Source organism: Tachyglossus aculeatus, chromosome X1 (genome assembly GCF_015852505.1).
Source record: "Tachyglossus aculeatus isolate mTacAcu1 chromosome X1, mTacAcu1.pri, whole genome shotgun sequence".
Classification (NCBI taxonomy): domain Eukaryota; kingdom Metazoa; phylum Chordata; class Mammalia; order Monotremata; family Tachyglossidae; genus Tachyglossus; species Tachyglossus aculeatus.
The window spans coordinates 17,128,147-17,147,770 of NC_052101.1; positions in this window are offsets into that span (position 1 = coordinate 17,128,147).

The window sequence follows — 19,624 nt, forward strand, 5'->3', positions numbered from 1 at the left end:
TAGCACTGTACTAAACGTTTGGGATAGTACAAGCTGCTTGGGAAGCAGCATAGCTCAGTGGAAAGAGCATGGGCTTTAGAGTCAGAGGTCATCGGTTTAAATCCTGACTCCGCCATTTGTCAGCAGTGTGACTTTGGGCAAGTCACTTAATTTCTCTGGGCCTCAATTACCTCATCTGTAAAATGGGGATTAAGACTGTGAGCCCCACGTGGGACAACCTGATTACCTTGTAAACTCCCCAGCTCTTAGAACAGTGCTTTGCACATAGTAAGTGCTTAATAAATGCTATTATTATTATTATCATTATTATAACAATACAATAGAGGAGGTAGGAATGATGCCTGCCTACAAGGAGATTACAGACTATAAAGGGAGACAGGCATTCAAATAAATATTTTCAAAAAGGGTTTTGGATTCAAATGTAATTAGGGAACATTTTTCTCATTCATTCATTCATTCAATTGTATTTATTGAGCACTTACTGTGTGCAGAGCACTGTACTAAGAGACTCATTAGTCTATTTAGAATCCTACGTGATGTCAATCAATGGTATTTATTGAGCAGTCACTACCCAGACCATTCTGCTATCATTCGTTCATTTATTCAATTGTATTTATTGAGCACTTACTGTGTGCACAGCACTGTACTAAGAGACTCATTAGTCTATTTAGAATCCTACGTGATGTAAATCAGTGGTATTTATTGAGCAGTCACTACCCAGACCATTCTGCTATCATTCGTTCATTTATTCAATTGTATTTATTGAGCACTTACTGTGTGCAGAGCACTGTACTAAGAGACTCACTAGTCTATTTAGAATCCTACGTGATGTCAATCAATGGTATTTATTGAGCAGTCACTACCCAGACCATTCTGCTATCATTCGTACATTTATTCAATTGTATTTATTGAGCACTTACTATGTGCAGAGCACTCTACTTGGAAAGTACAATACAACAATAAAGAGAGACAATTCCTGCCCACAATGGGCGTACAGTGTAGAGGGGAGGAAACAGACATCAAAACAAGTAAATAGGCATCAATATAAATGTGTCATTATAGATATATACATATTAATTCATTCAATTGTATTTGAGTGCTTACTGTGGGCAGAGCACTGTACTAAGCGCTTGGGAAGTACAAGTTGGCAACATATAGAGACAGTCCCTACCCAACAGCGGGCTCACAGTCTAGAAGGGGGAGACAGACAACAAAACAAAACATATTAACAAGATAAAATAAGTAGAATAAATATGTACAAATAAAATAAACAGAGTAATAAATACGTACAAACATGTATATATATATATATACAGGTGCTGTGGGGAGGGGAAGGAGGTAAGGCGGGGGGATGGGGAGGGGGAGGAGGGGGAGGAGGGGGAGAGAAAGGAGGGGGCTCAGTGTGGAAAGGCCTCCTGGAGGAGGTGAGCTTTCACTAGGGCTTTGAAGGGAGGAAGGGAGCTAGGTTGGAGGCTAGCTCTACTCCCACTTCACCACTTCCACATCACCTATGCACTAAAGTACCCATTCCTAGACACTTAAGTTTGCTTCCTTTAGTTATACCCCCATCCAAGACTCACAGTACTTCTGTCCATAGCCGTAATTTATATTGTCTGTCTCTCCCTCTAGACTAAGCTCGTGGTGGACATATCGTACTCTCCCAAGCACTTAGTACAGCGCTCTGCACACAGTAAGCACATATGTACATAAGTGGTGTGGGGCAGGGAGAGGGAAGAAAAGCAAAGGGAGCCAGGCGAGGTGACGTGGAAGGGAGGGGGTGTTGAGAAAAAGGGGGCAAGCTCCTCCTCTAAGTGTGTCTCCAGGAACATTTTAATCGGCATAGTATCGATGGACTACATGAGTGGGTTTCTTTAAACTCTTTTCCATAGTCTTCTGCCCCTTTTAGCCACAACACAGCTAAATTCTTTTATGTCACTCACATACACATGCAACATGCCATATGCCCTTTGTGAAATTTGTGACAGTACATAACAATCTCACGTACAGTCTATATAAAGCTGCTTGGTATGATTGAGGTGATAAGCTTTCGTTTAGGTTTGCTCACTAATATTTGGCAAAAAAAGATTTTTCCCAGCAGGGGCTTTGTTCTCTGGGAGGGGACAGGGAGGTGTCACCTCCAAAGTGGCCTTCCAAGCACCATAATGGTGCTAAAAATCGACTTTAGAAACTTTGACCTGGCTTTAAGAATACTACTAAAACTTCTACAGTTCTCAAAACGTCTGTATAGCCCTGAGGAGATGGTACGGGTGGGGAAATCAGGCTGGGACAGAGTCCAGCGGCACTATCATCCACGTGAGCACATTGTAGGCAGGGATTGTGCCTGTTTGTTGTTGCATTGTATTCTCCCAAGCACTTAGTACAGTGCTTTGCATACAGTAAGTGCTCAATAAATACGATTGAATGAATGAATGATTAAATCAAGATAGTTCTTGCTTTTGAATATGGGTCTGCCTTTGCAAGGATGATAGGCAAGGTTAACCACACCAAAAAGGATTATCTCCTCTTAACCTCAGTTTAAGCAATTTTCTTGCTATTGCTTTGTGTTTGGCTGTTCTTTCCCTGATCCATTAGCCAGTCTGGTTGAATGAATAAAACCACTGTGGTCTCCCTACTGTATCTGATCTTCCTGAAGGGAATCCTGTGTTACTGTGATCTTTCTTAGCTCCTTTTGGACAGGAATTTTGAGCATTTTGAGCATTTCTATGGACTGTAGTATATAGTACTCTACCAAGTGCTTAGTACAGTCTTCTGCACACAGTAAGTGCTCATTAAATGCTATTGATTGATTGGAAGATGGGGTTGCATAGGGGAATGTGTGCAGTCTTCCAGACTGTGAGCCTGCTGTTGAGTAGGTACAGTCTCTATATGTTACCAACTTGTACTTCCCAAGCACTTAGTACAGTGCTCTGCACACAGTAAGCGCTCATTAAATACGATTGAATGAATGAATGAATGAATGACCACAAGCTTGGTACTTGGAAGACCCAGGATGTACTCCCACCTCTGCCAATGGCCTGCTGTGTGGCCTTGGGCAAAATAATAATGATGGCATTTGTTAAGCACTTACTATGTGTGAAGCACTGTTCTACGTGCTGGGGGGGATACAAGGTGATCAGGTTGTCCCACCGTGGGGCTCACAGTTTTAATCCCCATTTTACAGATTAGGTAACTGAGGCCCAGAGAAGTTAAGTGACTTGCCCAAAGTCACACAGCTGACAAGTGACAGAGCCAGGATTAGAACCCAGGACCTCTGGCTCCCAAGCCCGTGCTCTTTTCATTGAGCCACGCTGCCACTTAATCTTAATGCCTCTGTTCCCTCGTCTGTAAAACAGGGATAAATGATACCTATTTTTTCCCTCCACCACGGAAATATTGTGAGGATAAAATTAGGAAAAGTGGAAAACAGGCTAAGTAAATGTGTAAATAAAAGTGCTATTTTAAAAAGCCAAGGTATACTTTCTAAATATGGCTGGGTTGACACCGACAAAACTAAGTTACAGTATTTATTCAGTATTTACTATGTTCCTCACTCAAAGAGAAATCGATCTGGAAGCCAAGAACTGCTTGTTTTCAAAAGTAGATCCTTCTTAGAGAATACTCCCATTTGTAGGAAGGGCAAAGAAATTTTAGCAGACAAAATGAAAGTAATTTTACCTTTAATTCCACTATTTAGCTAATATAAATCTCCTCTGCTTAACGCTAATTCCAGCATTTTAGAGATCAAAGGCTCTCAGGCAGGTTGATTGGCTTCTAAATTCTGATTTTGCATTGCTAATCTCAACCATACAGCCTGAAAAAAGAACTCTAGATTGGGTACAGAGATGTTCCTTCTTTTACCAAGTTGTTCATTTTCAACCTCTAGTCAAACAAAAACAATAAATCCAGTTATGATTACTGGAGATCCTGATGGCAATGTTTGAAAAATTAATTGCATGTGCTTAAAAGGGTCTGACTACCTATAAGATGGTTGTCCGATATCAAAATTGCATCAATTTTGAGGTGATGTTGTCCCACCTGCTTTACGTTACAGGCTTGAGTTACTTTAGAGAGAAAATGCTATATCTCTACTTTTGAGACAGCTCAAAGTAAATTTTTTATACATAATATCTCATATCTTATATCATATCCTATCTCATATCCTATATCCTATCTCATATACATAATATCTCATATCTCAAATCATAAGAGAAGCAGCATGGCTCAGTGGAAAGAGCACAGGCTTTGGAGTCAGAGGTCATGGGTTCAAATCCCAGCTCTGCCACTTGTCAGCTGTGTGACTTTGGGCAAGTCACTTCACTTCTCTGGGCCTCAGTTACCTCATCTGTAAAATGGGGATTAAGACTGTGAGCCCCCTGTAGGACAACCTGATCACCTTGTAACCTCCCCAGCGCTTAGAACAGTGCTTTACACATAGTAAGTCCTTAATAAATGCTATCATTATTATTATATCCTAAATAAAGGATATTTTTTATAAAGCACGTGCTGTGAAGAAGCTGTGCCCTCAAATGTGAGGGTACTTTCCAAGTGCTTAGTGTGGAGAGCCCACAACAAGCTGCTTTTTATTGATTGTTTGTGATCCTGCAAACAACATGAAAGAAGAGACTCTGAGAAGCCAGTGATGGGCTCTAGAGAAGCAGCGTGACTCAGTGGAAAGAGCATGGGCTTTGGAGTCTGAGGTCATGGGTTCAAATCCCAGCTCTGCCAATTGTCAGGTGTGTGACTTTGGGCAAGTCACTTTAACTTCGCTGGTCCTCAGTTTCCTCATCTGTAAAACGGGGATTAAGACTGTGAGCCTCATGTGGGACAACCTGATCACCTTGTATCTCCCCAGCACTTAGAACAGTGCTTTGCACATAGTAAGCGCTTAACAAATGCCATCATTATTTATCATTATTACCTGAGGCAGGTGATTGTGAGCCTGTGGGGGTGGAGCTTGCAATGACTGCTACATAGAGCCACAGCTGCCATGCCTAAGGCAGATAAGAGATGGTTGCTTTAAATTGTTAGGGGGCACATGCATAAGTAGCAAGAGAGAGGGTGCCTGGCACCATGCAGAGGAGCAGAAGCATGCAGAGAAGGAAGCAGGCTGAGAGCAGCACTCAGAAGGCAGCAGTGCTTGGAAGCAGAAAGAAGAAGCATTGGCAGAATGGGCTCCTTTGGCTACAGACTGGTATTGGACCTTGTGTGGAGTGAGTATGTGGATGTGTCACTCCCTTGTGTGTTGGTAAAACTAAGAAAAAAACTTATCGCAGTAACCTTGGTGATCAGAGGTGTGGTTTGATTTCTACTAGAGGCAGAGTAGAGAAGAGTAGAGAAGCAGCGTGGCTCAGTAGAAAGAGCATGGGCTTTGGAGTCAGAGGTCATGGGTTCAAATGCCACCTCCACCACTTGTCAGATGTGTGACTTTGGGTAAGTCACTTAACTTCTCTGTGCCTCAGTTACCTCACCTGTAAAATGGGGATTAAGACTGTGAACCCCCTGAGGGACAACCTGATCACCTTATAACCTCCCCAGTGCTTAGAACAGTACTTTACACATAGTAAGTGCTTAATAAATGCTATTATTATTATTATTATTATTATTATTATTACAATGTGTCAACAAGGCTCCCCCAGGTCCTGGTTGGTAGAAGGGTGGCAAGGGGGGCTTGTAATACTTAGTATAGTGCTCTGCACACAGTAAGCACTCAATAAATATGATTGAATGAATTTTAGGCATAGACTTGGGAATACATCTGCTGGAAAGCATATTGTATTTGATTCCAGAAAACACTGATTGACAGACCAAATGACATATGCTGCTTGAGAAGCAGTATGACCTAGAGGAGAGAGCCTGAGCATCAGAGGACTTGGGTTCCAATGCTGGTGCTGCCAATTATCTGCTGTGTGACCTTGGGCAAGTAACTTCACTTCCCTGTGCCTCAGTTTCTTTTTCTGTGAAACCGGAATGAAATATCTGTTCTCCCACCTACTTAAACTGGGAGCCCAACATGGGGCTGTGACCTTGTCCAATTTTACTTGCACCTACCCCAAAAATTAGAACAGGGTTTGATCCATAATATGTGCTTTACAAATATTAAAAATAGACATCTATGTAGAAATCTTCAACCTCTTTATAATATCATTAGCAACAGTATCTTGAACTGAGGAAAGGGAGGGGATTTGCTACTAGTTCTCTAATCCCATTTGTCACAGAGCAGCTGAAAATTATTAGATTAAGGTTGTAGCATTTTTTCCTACAAATTGATTTCCCCTGGACCAGTCTCTAGTTGATGTCCAGAACTGCTGAAACATTTGCCGTGATGATCAGAAGTTCAGGAATGTCCTCTTGAAATCATGGAAAAATTGGGAATTCTCTTGGGTTTAACAACACCCTTCGTTCAACAGAATGGAGTTAGCATCCTCCCAGCTCTGTTCTTCAGCGAGATCAAGTAAAATTTAGTATGGCGAAAGCTCTCAGACAGTTGAGTTCCCCTCGTGTCTGAAAGCTCTCAAGTTGGTCTCTTCCAGGGCAGGACAAGTATCAAAAATCTTCTCAACAGGTACCCCTAAAATAAATATGCCCAGACCCTACTGCAACTACTACCACACTTACCAGATAGACATACTAAATAGCAAGAGGACTTTTTAGTACTCAGTCAGCCCCTGCTCCTAGAGAACTGGTTCCTATTAACTTGGAGATGTATTTTCTTATCTTCCCCCACTATCCTCTGTGGCTTCTTTCCATAGCCAGCTTGAAAACCTGTTTCCATTCCCTCATTACATCCCTACATCTAGGGGAACTACAATAAAGCAACTTATGTATGATATATGCAGCATTTCACACCAAGATAACAAATAACTGGAAGGAAACCTGCTGCAAGATAACAACCTAAGGGAATTATCCCCACCTTCCTTCAGTTTCCTCCCTATTCATTCCAGAGCCCATCATACTCTCCTTGCAATGAAGATCTGTTGTTCATTCCAGACAAGTCCCTCCTACAACTCTAGTCTCTCCACTAGTGAAAGCCTTAAAAAAAAAACCCTCAAATCTGTGAAAACACTTAGACTCTTTCCAGAAATCCCACAAAGCATATGCCCCATGACCTGTTCTATTAATAACAACAATGGTATTTGTTAAGCACTTACTATGTGCCAAGCACTGTTCTAAATAGTAGGGGAAATACAAGGTAATCAGGGTACATACAGTCCCTGCCCACAGGTGGTTCACAATCTAAACACATTTTTCAGATGAGGTAACTAAAGCACAGAGAAGTTAAGTGACTTGCCCAGGGTCATATCCCAGACAAGTGGCAGAGCTGGAATTAGAACTCATAACCTTCTGATTCCCAGGGATAACCTCTATCCATTATGCTTCTGTTTTAAGAATATGTCTGAAGCTTCTCTTCCTGTTGGCTTATACAGATCCCTCCTCCTCAATTCCTCCCAAATTGGCTTTTCCTTCATTGGTTCAGTTGGGTTTCAGGTTAATGATGGGCACAAATTGAACCTTCTTCTTGGAGCAGGGAAACTAATGGAGCAAGTGTCTCTGCAGGTAGGCGAACAGCATCTTTTCCTGTAAGCATTGTGTTGATAGTAACCTGGTTTAAGATAGTCCTTTTAACAATAATAACGTTATTTATTAAGTGCTTACTATGCACCAATTGCTGGACATATAGTATCTAGCTGGGCTAAAGTGCTCAGCTCTTAGAACAGTGCTTGGCACATAGTAAGCACTTAATAAATACCATTATTATTATTACATATAAGAAAATCAAGTCAGACACAGTTCCTGTCCCAAACCAGACTCACAGGCTAAATGGGAGACTGAACAGCTTTTTAATCCCCATTTTAAAGATGGGGAAATTAAAACAAGAAAAGTTGTGATCTACTAAAGATCTTACAACTGGCAAGCAGTGTGGCTCAGTGGAAAGAGCACAGGCTTGGGAATCAGAGGTCATGGGTTCAAATCCCAGCTCTGCCACCTGTCATCTTTGTGACTTTGGGCAAGTCACTTAACTTCTCTGTGCCTCAGGTACCTCATCTGTAAAATGAAGATTAAGATTGTGAGCCCCACATGGGACAACCTGATCACCTTGTATTTTCCCCAGCACTTAAAACAGTGCTTGGCACATAGTAAGTGCTTAATAAATACCAAAATTATTACAATTATCATTATTGGCAAGTGTTAGAGCCAGAATTAGAATCTATCAGGTCCTCTGTGTCCCAGGTTCATACTTTTTCAATTAGGCTTTGCTGTTCTTTTAATAATGAATTATGACTCTTCTCATCCTGCTATCTAGGACTACCTCCAGTATATTTATATAGAATTTTAGTAGGTCCCTCTAAGTGGGCAGAGAACTTGTCTACCAACTCTGTTATATTGTACTTTCCCAAGTGCGTAGTATGGTGCTCTGCACACAGTAAGTGCTCAATAAATATAACAAGTTATTTTCATCATGAAATTCATATTCTTCTCTGTCTCCTCCCCAACTCCCTCTGCAAGGGCATTTAACTGCCAGTCTCAGAAGTCAGCACCATAAGTTTAACAGGTGTTTTTCGAAGAGCAGAACAGAACTGATAGAAAAACATGGTATGTTAGTGCTTTATTCCTCTTCTAGTAGAGGCAATGACTTCTGTAACAGAAGAAAATTCTCCAACATTGTGCTTTTTCCATTTTCTCCAACGTGCATATTCTCAAGTTTTCCCTCTTTTTATTCTTTACAGTGAAAGTTTTAGGAAGTTTATATAAATTAATAAAATCCTGGGCTGTATGAAGCCAATCTAGCTTTGAACATGCTTTTATTGATCTTTCAGGTAAATCTACTGTGAATGTTAGGAACCAAGCCCAGATCACCAACTTCAAACAGAATTGGAGGTACCTGTAGAGAGTTATCCTGGCAGACAGGCTTTCACTAAAGCCAGAAGAGCAGAGGTGAGGATAAGATGTTGCTTAATTAACATTTCAGATGTGTTTCACGTTGAGTGATTTAAGGTAGCTTAAACTATCCCTGTTGTATACTGGAGGGTATCATTTTTCAACTATTTTACAGATGTAATCAATCTGTTCCTAATAACAGCACACATTAGCTTAGGGAAAGTTTTCTATGCATTACAGAACTACAAATTTCCTTTTGATTTGCATGAATCAGTTGTCCTGCTTGAGATATAAACTGTTTTCCTTTAGCCAACATAAAACCAAAAACATTCTGTCATGAGGGGTGTTGGCTTATTCGTAGGATGAAGTGAGGGAAAGGAGTCTGCAAAGAAAATGATTTTGGGTTTATGAAAATTGCCAGTGAGAAAACAAAGGGGTAATAAAACAAAGTCAGATTCGGAAACACGATTATTACTAGTGTATGCTTTAATCACCTAGATGGTTGAGCAGAGATGGTTCCCTAATCTGTAATTTATCTATCATATTTATTGAGCACTTACTGTGTGCAGAGACCATAATAAGCACTTGAGAGAGCACAGCATAACAGAGTTGGTAGACATGTGCCCTGCCCACAGTGAGTTTACGGTCTAGAGGAGGAAACAGATACTAATAAATATAAATTAACAAATTATGGATATGTGCATAAGTGCTGTGGGGATAAGGCTGCAAATTCAAGTGCAAGAGTGACACAGAAGGGAGTGGGAGAAGAAGAAATGAGGATTTAGTCAGGGAAGACCTCCTGGAGGAACTGTGCTTTTAATAAAGCTTTGAAGGTGGGGAGAGTGATTGTGTGTCAGATATGAAGAGGGAGGACATTGCAGGCCAGAGGCAAGACATAGGTGAGGGATCAGTGGCAATATAAATGAGACTGAGGTATAATGCCAACCTACTCATTGGAGTGAAGTGGGTTGTTCTGGGTTACAGTAGGAAATCAGATGAGTAAGGTAGGAAGGGTCGAGATGATTAAGTGTTTGAAAGCCTATAGTAAGAAGTTTCTGTTTCCAGAGAAGGATGGGAAACCACTGCAGAATCTTGAGGAGTGGGAAAACAAGGACTGAATGGTTTTACAGAACAATCTGGGCAGCAGAGTGATGCGTGGACTGGATTGGGGAGAGACAGGAGGCAAGAAGGTGTACCCTTTGAGTGGGGATGGGTTCGAGGTTGACATAGATAGTGGGATAGACTAGAGTCAGCCTGAACCATGAAAATCTATTCTACATGGCAAATTGAACTTCCCTTTTGGGAGGAATACACTTATTTTAGTTATTCATTCGTAGCTAAGTGAACTTCCCTCTTGGAGATACATTTATGTAAGTTTGGCACCCTGCACCCTATGTCACCCTGTGTCCACTCAAACTGAAGACTCCCATTCGGGAGGAATTCATTTATGTATTACTTGCATGTGGTGAAGCACCCAGCTCTCATCCATGAATGCCTCCCACTCAGAAGGAAATCACTTACACTTTACCCAAGCGTGGCAAAGTGCCCTAACTTACAACCCCATGAATGGTCAGATAGGGCATTCACTTGTCCCATGGCTCCTCACGTGGTGCAGACAGAGCTGGCATCCCATGCTCTGGGCTGCTGCATGTCTCAATCCACTGCAAAGAACACCAAAAGCAGCAGGTATTTATCATCTATTCTTCTAGGCCATTCAGGCTTCCAGTTTCTGCATGCCCAATTTCCATCCTCTCTCAATGCTCCTCCATACCTTGGAATGGTGAAAAGGGACACCTTCTGTATTCCTGGCTTGGCATGTCTAGTGGTTTCGGTTTTGGGGGTGGTGTCCCGCTCAAGTTTTCAAGGTCTGCTTTGCTAGCTCAGGTAATCACAAGATAGCGTTTGACCTTGAGATGGTGGTGTCCTGGTTCACGTTGGAACAGGAGGTCAACAAGGAGGCTGATGCAGTAATCAAGGTGTGCTAGGATAAATCCTTGGATTAACTTGGTAACAGTTTGGAGAGGAAAAAGCTGCTTTTAGTGACCATTAACAATGGATTAATCTTTTAGACTGTGAGCCCACTCTTTTAGACTGTGAGCCCACTTTTGGGTAGGGACTGTCTCTATATTTTGCCAACTTGTACTTCCCAAGCACTTAGTACAGTGCTCTGCACACAGTAAGTGCTCAATAAATATGATTGATCAACAGTAATCATCACATATAAAACATAGTACTATCAAAAGATACAAAGGAAAATTCACTTTTCTCTGGGTAGAATTAGCATTAAAGCTTTCTGAACTGATTTTTAGGGGACTCTGTGTCGCATTGCAATTTGAAAAGCTCAGACAAAAGTAGATCATTTTTTCCTTTATCACCACAGATGTCTGGGGGTTATGGAGGCTTTTTTTAAATGGTATTTGCTAAACACTTACTATATTCCAGGCACTGTTCTAAGCACTGGAGTAGATAGAAGCTAATCAATTTGGACAGTCTGTGTCCCACATGGGGCTCACATCTTAATCTCCATTTTACAGATGAGGTAACTGAGGCCCAGAGAAGTCTACCTATTTCTCCAAGGTCACACAGCAGGCAGGTGGTGGAGCTGGGATTGGAACTCAGGAACCTCTGACTCCCAGGCTGAGGCTCTGTCCACTAAGCCACATTGCATTTCATTTGTGATACTCAGGACATTAGTTGATGGATTATGACGCCCAAGAAACCTACCCTAATTCAACATGTCATGGCAAAAATGTCTGTTACCCAATTTGCTATATCTCGGCAGCAAAAGTGAAAGGAAGCACAGAATTGCCTTCTATTGTTAGACCTGACCTCACAGATATCAAAGTTTACCCAGCACTTGTCACTCATTTGTCTTTTTTTTTTTTTTTAATGGTCTGGGAACTTGGTCCCAAATCGATGGGTTATTTATCTTTGACCCTTTAGCTGGGTGGACACAGTCTCAATACAACACAGCTCTAGTACAAGTGATGGCAAATACAACTATATTTTCAGTATACAAAATAGAATAATAATGTAATTTTCCTACTTACAAATTGTTTTCTCTTTAGAAGATAGAGCAAGGATGATAATTAAATTACCACCTTATTGGGTTTTGTACTTTTGTTTTTAGCCCAAATATTTTGTGTCTTAATATTATATAAGGATTTGTGTGTTTCACATTGTCAAGACTGGCGGTAAGTCAGATTTTAATTTTGGTCACATTTAAGTATATTTTTTAACCTTTACCTTTTTAACATCTGACACTATTTTTCTTGTCGCTATGAGGAGAAACTGGAAAACTCATTCTCCAATATGATGGGAGGAACAGGATATATTTGTCATTAAAGCCCTAGCCAAGCAGCACAAGGCAACAGTGAATACAACACAAAACACAGCTGTTTGTGTGCACATTGAGGTCAGAATTGTAAGTCTTGAATTGGCCCTTTCAGCTGTAAGCAGACTAATAGATGACCTTACCTAGAGTGATATTTTTTTTCAAATACAAAGTACAACTATGTAACTATAGAGTCAAAACCTGTCATAAATGTTTAGTGCAGGGCCTGGTAAAATGTGGATTTTCCATAAAAATTGACAAATTAAATTTGTCTTAAAGGACTTCCCCAGAGACAGCTGATTTCAAGAACACTCATATCCTCTTAATATCATTATTATCATCATCAGTATTTATTGAACACCTACTGTCAGGAAGAGCACGAAATTAAGCAATTGGTAGAACCTAAAAGACCTGGGTTTTGCCCTCAAGGATTTTATAAAGTAATGAGGAGATAGGCAGAACCAAATCATTTACAAAAATAGAGAGCTGAGGGAAGATCTAGAAATGCAGCTGATCACAGTATGGAAAAACAAATAAATGGGAAAAAATTGTTAGAGCACATGAATCATTTCTTGCACATGTGCTAAGGATCACTGACAGTTCAAAAGTGCTGAGGGAGGTATTGGAATGCCTCAACCTGGGATGATGGAGTGCTTCCTGGAGGAGGTGGAATTTTTAAGAAGGCCTTAAAAATGGGAAGAACTGTGGTCTAGTTCTTTATAGGGAATTGACCATGCCATAACTTTACCGTCTGCAGAAATGCCAACCAGACCAGTGGTTTTTCTATCTAAAGCTTGATTTATAGCCATCAGTACTTTTGACATGGTTTGCAAAAGTGCAAGGTGAATGTCTCCTCCTACCTCACCTCAGTCAACCAAAACCACAGATCTACATTCTTGCTTACATTGTGAGCAATTTTTTTTATTATTTTCAAGATAAGCCCCTGAAATACAGAAAGCATACTCTCTTTAGCTGGAATAGGGCTCCTGGGTTGAGAAGAACTGTAGCTTGTCTGATTGAGTGGTTTGAAGTGGAAGAGTTTTGTGATTTGCAACATCCAATATAACTGAGTTTCTTCGTAACTGTCAGCTTCCTGCATCCAAACGTTTTCTTTCAAGTTATGGGTCTTTATCCAAATGCAGCTCTGTTATTATTAACAATAATAATAATGGTGATGTTAAACACTGTGTGCCAGACACTATACTAAGCACTGGGATCGATAGCAAATTGGGTTGGACATGGTTCCTGTCCCACATGGACAGGATTCTTAATCCACAGTTACCTCATCTGTAAACTGAGGCCCAGAGAAGTTAAGTGACTTGCCCAGGGTCACACAGCAGACATGTGGTAGATTACTTCTGATTTCCAGGCCCATGCTTCTGTGTTACTCATGATTACTGTTGGCTTATCCCTGCAGTCCAAAAACTGCAACTGAATGCTCAACTTGAAGGGTGGACTAGTTAGGGTGAGGACCTCCAGGTTTCCAGAGAATTAGGGTTGGAAAGGACAAGGCAGTGCATCATATTCCTCTGGAAAACTGTCCCATTGACTCTGCCTCAACTACTTTGCTGTTCATCCCCAGCCCCTTCCTCAAACTTCAAAGCACTAGAAAAATCTTACCTGCTGTGCTCGACATACAGGACTGAAGTTCTGCAGATCTATAGTCCCATAGACAACCACCTTGTTGTGGAACTCCAAGCCAGGAGGCTGGATTCTCACTGTGGTACTCAATCGCCTTTTCCACAGACTTACTTCTCTTCCCTTCCCACTTGAAAGATGCAGGCTTCCTACAGCAAAGAAGAAAATCAGGACCATTGAAGCAGATTATTTTTCATCTCCAAGAAATACCATGTACCTCAGCTAGATAGCAACTGTGAAATAAGTATAATTAGGCTTCTTTATGGGGGGAAAGTAAAATAACAAAATTGTGATTAAAAAGAGATTTTTTGTTGTTTGGAAGCCATCCATCTGGGATCATTGGATTCTTGGCCAACAGGTGTTGGTTTGAAGGGTGCAAGAAATTTGAAGGTGAGAAGTTCAGGACAAATGAAAAGTTACACTTCTTGACCCAGAGGATAGTAAGCATATGAAATTTATTATCAATCAATGGTATTTATTGAGAGGTTCCTGTATAAACAGCACTGTACTAAGCATGTGAGAGAGTATAATGCAATAGGGTTGGTAGATTTGCTAGTGGGGGAGACAGACATCAAAATAAATTAGATAGGACAGGCACAATGTTTCAGGCAGGAAACCGCATACAATTCAAGAAAGTTGGGGGGGAAAAAATCATGGGCAAGTGATCCATAAGGGGTTATTAGAGGAAAAAGGTAAGGATGTTACCCGGTACATCACTAACCATTAAGGATTAATGACAAGGTGGGTAAGCATTACACTGTTCCTTTCTAACATCTTTGCTGTTTCTGTAAGAAACAGAATATTGGATGATAGGTGTGAACCCATATGTCCCTCAAGCAAAATTGACTATCCCTCAGTTAGAATTTGATATCTTGGAGGACAGCCACAGCTAAAATCAGAAGGGATGGATTTAGAATTGGCTTCAAACCTTGTGTGAGCCTATTATAAAAATCTCAACTTCCCTATAAGATCCATGGTGGTTATAAGCCCAGTTCTTCATTCCCTCATGTAGAGTGGGCTAGTATAAACACATGCTGGCTTGCCCAGGGCATCTTTACATGAAAAGGGTCCCTTCCTTTCTAGTCAAATACATAAAACCGTTGGCCAACTCTGCCAGGAAGTGCTAAGATCTACTGTAGTAAGCTAAATAGTACATACACTTAAGTTCACACCAGCCCTTCAAGAGTCAATTTCCAAAAAGATGGTGATTGTGTCTGGACCCCTAGAAATTTGGATCTAATTGAGGAAGAGCTATTCCAAATATTGGAAGGAAGGGATGGTTTAAGAACAAATTAGCCAATTTTCAGGAATTGAAGTTTTTGAATTTTCTATCCTTTGAGGTTTGGCTCGAAGTAGCTTCCTCATCTGTTTTTAGGATTCCTCATTTAGTAAAATGTCAGAATACCATAGTTAATTGCATAATTGCTTCCACTGAATAATTTTCTTACCCTAATTTTTTTATGGTATTTAAGTGCTTACTATGTGCCAGCCACTGTTCTAAGCGTTGGGGCAGATACCAAGCAGTCAGGTTGGACACAGTCCATGTCCCACATGGGGCTCACAGTTTTAATCCCCATTTTACAGATGACATAACTGAGGCACAGAGAAGTGAAGTGACTTGCCCAAGGGTACACAGTAGATGAGTGGCAGAACCAGGATTAGAACCCAGAATCTTCTGACTTTAAGGCTTAAGCCCTATTCACTAGACCATACTGCTTCTCCGAAGAAATATATTCAGATGAAATCTATTTCAGAGTGCCACACTTAATTGTATAATTGCCTCAACTTGCTGTATTTGCCTTGCCTCAACTTACAGCATATATTTCTCTCCATGATATTTGAAGAGGAAATAAAATATTATTTTTGTTACCAGTGACAGTAGGCACTAGAGTAGGAAGAGAAGAAGGATCAGAATGGAACAATGCAGCATAGAATAGGCTCATGTTGCGGGAGAGAGTTTATTTAAATGAACATGCTCTGGGGAAGGAAAGGGGAATAAAAAAGAGTTTCAATGAGTGCCTATTGGATGGAGTGTCTATTGTATTAGGAGAATGGAATAGAGGTAAGAGAACAGTCTTATTTTACCCTCATCATCTTATTTCTCCCTTCCTTTTCTCCTCCTTTTTCCATTTCTTTTTCCCTACTCCCCATATTGCTAGACTTATTTTTAAATAGTTTTTTGTTAAGCACTTACTACGAGCCAGGCACTGTACTAAGCACTGGGGTAGATACAAGATAATCAGGTTGGACACAGTCCCTGACCACATACTGCTCATAGTCTTAATCCCCATTTTACAGATGAAGTTACTGAGACACAGAGAAGTTAAGCAACTTGCCCAAGGACTCATAGTAAGCAATTGTGAAGGCCAGGATTGATACACAGGTCCTCTTGCTCCCAGGCCTGCACTCTTTCCAGTAGGCCACACTGCTTCTCAATTTATATATGACCACCCCCCAGCAATAGCCTTGCTCCCAGTTTTTTGTTGTACAAATTATGAAAAAGTGGGGGCAATGATGTAAGTCAATACAGTACATTCTTTCTTGCGAGATGTACTCAACTAAGATCGTTATGGTTGCTTGCCCTATCTTTTTCTTTTGACATTATTACAATATTTGTCATGCTTCTGTGTTGTCTAACTTCCACAAAAGCCCATGAATAGGGAAATAATTTAATGCTATGTTTTCTACAGTATTAATACAATGAAGGAGCCTCTATAAATGCTAAATAATAATAATTCTGGTATTTAAGTGTTTACTGTGTGTCAAGCACTGTATCAGGTCTGATGTAGGACTCACTAGGAGGGAAAACTAATATTGAATCCCTATTTTGCAAATGAAGGAACTGAGACAGAAAAATGACTTGTCTGATGATGGTATTTGTGCCAAGCACTGTTCTAAGCACTGGCATCACAGCAAGCAGTCATCAGAGCCAGGATTAGAGCCCAGGTTCTCTGACTCCTAGGGAAGTATTTTTTTCTATTAGGCCATGCTGTTTCTGTAGTCTAGTGGAAAAAAATGATAATTTTGTATTTTGTGGTGTCCTTCCTTTGCTGTGTCCTGAATAACTATGACTTCTAAAGACATCCCTATACACTGAGTAGACATAGAAAACAAACCACTTTTTGAAATGCTAGAGAACATGTAACGATTTCAAGCAGAAGTTGGAATTATGGGGATTAATTAGAGCTATGTTATTATGTTGTTTCAAAGGTACAAAATGTCGATCTCTCCTTCCTCCATGTCTCTCAGTAAAATCCTTTCAAAGCCTCAGGTTTACTCAAATATTGTGCACTGTTGGATTGAGCCATAATCTCTCCTGCTGTAAGGAATGAAAATATCATTTTTAGAAGACATGTTTCATCCTGAAAAAAATCCTCCAAAGACATACAACTTTACAAACCAGTGGATCTGATGGAATCTAAGCTGTTTGACCTAGGGAGCATGGAGGAAGACTCATTTGGCTAACCCAAGTTTTGCCTGAGGGATGGATGACTGTGAAACTGTGTTTCAGTTAAGGTTGTGTTTTGGAAGAATTCTCTAGAATTGAAGGTCTGATCAACGGAGAAACAGAGTGTCCTAGTGGAAAGAGTTTGGTGCCGGGTGTCTGAAGACCTGGTTTTAATCCCAACTCTGCCATCTGTCTGCTGTATGTGAGACCTTGGGGGAGTCACTTCACTTCTCTGTGCCTCGGTTATCTCATGTGTAAAATGGGGATTAAAGATGTGGGCCCAATGTGTCCAACCTGCTTATCTTGTATCTACCCAGTGATTATAGTAGTGTCTGTCACAGCAGAAGCGCTTAACAAACATCATTTTTAAAAAGTAAAATGCATGCTATTTGATTCAAATCTCCCAAGCACTAAACTTCTCCTTTGGTGCACTGAACTCCTTTCTTACACCACTAAACAATCAACTAGTATACTGAAGCAATCATTTTGTTTTTGGTTTCACAGCAATGTGAAGGGGCCAGTGCAGTTTCCAAAGGAGAGCAAAACAAACCCAATTTTGAAAAATCATTAACTCATATACATCACACTATTTTTCCCCCTCTTGAGTTCCAAAAACTGTCAACTGCTGAAACCAGTCTTGACGGGGAGGCGAGGACAAGGAATGTACCTTCCAGTAGTACTTTTCAATGGTAATAGATACACATTTAATGAGACGATTAGAATAAATCCATAGCAAGCTACTAGGTGGTATTTCCCTCCCTCTTTAGGTAATAGGAATAGCATTTACTCCCTTGGTGTAGTGCATTGTACTAAGAACAGGGGAAGTACAAAGTAACAGTGACTTATTGTCTGCCCACACTGAGCTTAGACTCTAAAGTGGTAGGCCAACCTAAAACACATTTAGAGTTAGTTTTTTTTCATGAGTTCTTGCCTTTGAACTTCCTAAAATCAATCAATTGTATTTATTGAGCATTTACTGTGTGCAGAGCTCTGTACTAAGTGCTTGGGAAGTACAAGTTGTTAACATACAGAGACGGTCCCTACCCAACAGTGGGCTCACAGTCTAGAATAATATTAATAACTGTAGCATTTGTTCAGTGCTTATCACGTTTCAAGCACCATTGTAAGAGCTGGAGCAGGTACAGTGTTATCATTGTCAGACATAGACCTTGTCTGATGTGGTACTAACAGTCTAAATAGGAGGAGGAACTGAGATTGGGTACAGTCTTGTCTTATGCCATTGAGTAGTGTTCAACCCATAGCAACACCATGGACACATCTCTCCCAGAATGCTCCACCTCCATCTGCAATTGTTCTGGTAGTGTATCCATAGAGTTTTTTTGGTTTAAAAAAATCCAGAATTTTTTTTACCATTGCCTCCTTCCATGCAGTAAACTTGAGTCTCCACCAACGATTCTCTCCCATGCTGCTGCCCAGCACAGGTGAGTTTTGACTTGTAGCAGATCGCCTTCAAATTGCTAGCCACTGCCCAAGCTAGGATACATCTGCTTGACTCTCCCTCCCATAGTTGAGGCTGGTGGAGTACTGGAAACTCTCCAGGTGTGACCCGGAGGTGGGGGGTTGGATACAGTAGACACCGAGAATTCATTTTATTTTCTACTTGTCCTGTCCTAGAGTGTCTCCCTGTGGCATCCTCAAAGATCTCTTGGGATTTAGTCAGGGTTTTTTCTAACTACAGGACCACCAGGCTTTGAACCTCTGTTACAGGCTTGCAAATGTCATGCATTTTTCTATGTGTTCATTAGTAATTACTGAAGCTTTCAAAATTTTATTGAAAATGGAACTCTCAGCAGACACCTAGCAGTTCCACAAATATATTCTCTACAGTGTATCATCTGAAAGGTTAACCTTAGTTCTACCAGTTGTTTTTATCCACAAGAAAGCACGTGCCTGCCTTGAGTTGTTTTTCTGACACACAAATCCATAGTCATTTACCCCATCCTAAGTTTTAGGTTTAACTAGATATACAAAAGCAAAACAATTTAATTCAAACCACCAACTTTCCCAGTTTCCCCTAAATTCATCCCAGGATCCCCAAAGAAACCTATAATAATGGAAAAAGAAAAATAATTCAGCAACTAGGAATATTAAAAATCTTTGAATAAAATATCCTATGTTGTAGATCTATGTTCAAATGTTTTTGGTTTTTAGAGTGTCAGTTTCCTGAAGGGAGGGACTATTCTATCTCACTGTGATCAGTATTGGGCAGACTAGGAGGGGTGCATAATCCAGGCTGTCAGACTCTCCAGATGCATAAATAACAAAAATGTTCTCCAAAATCCTTACTGATTGAATGCAGTTTTTGA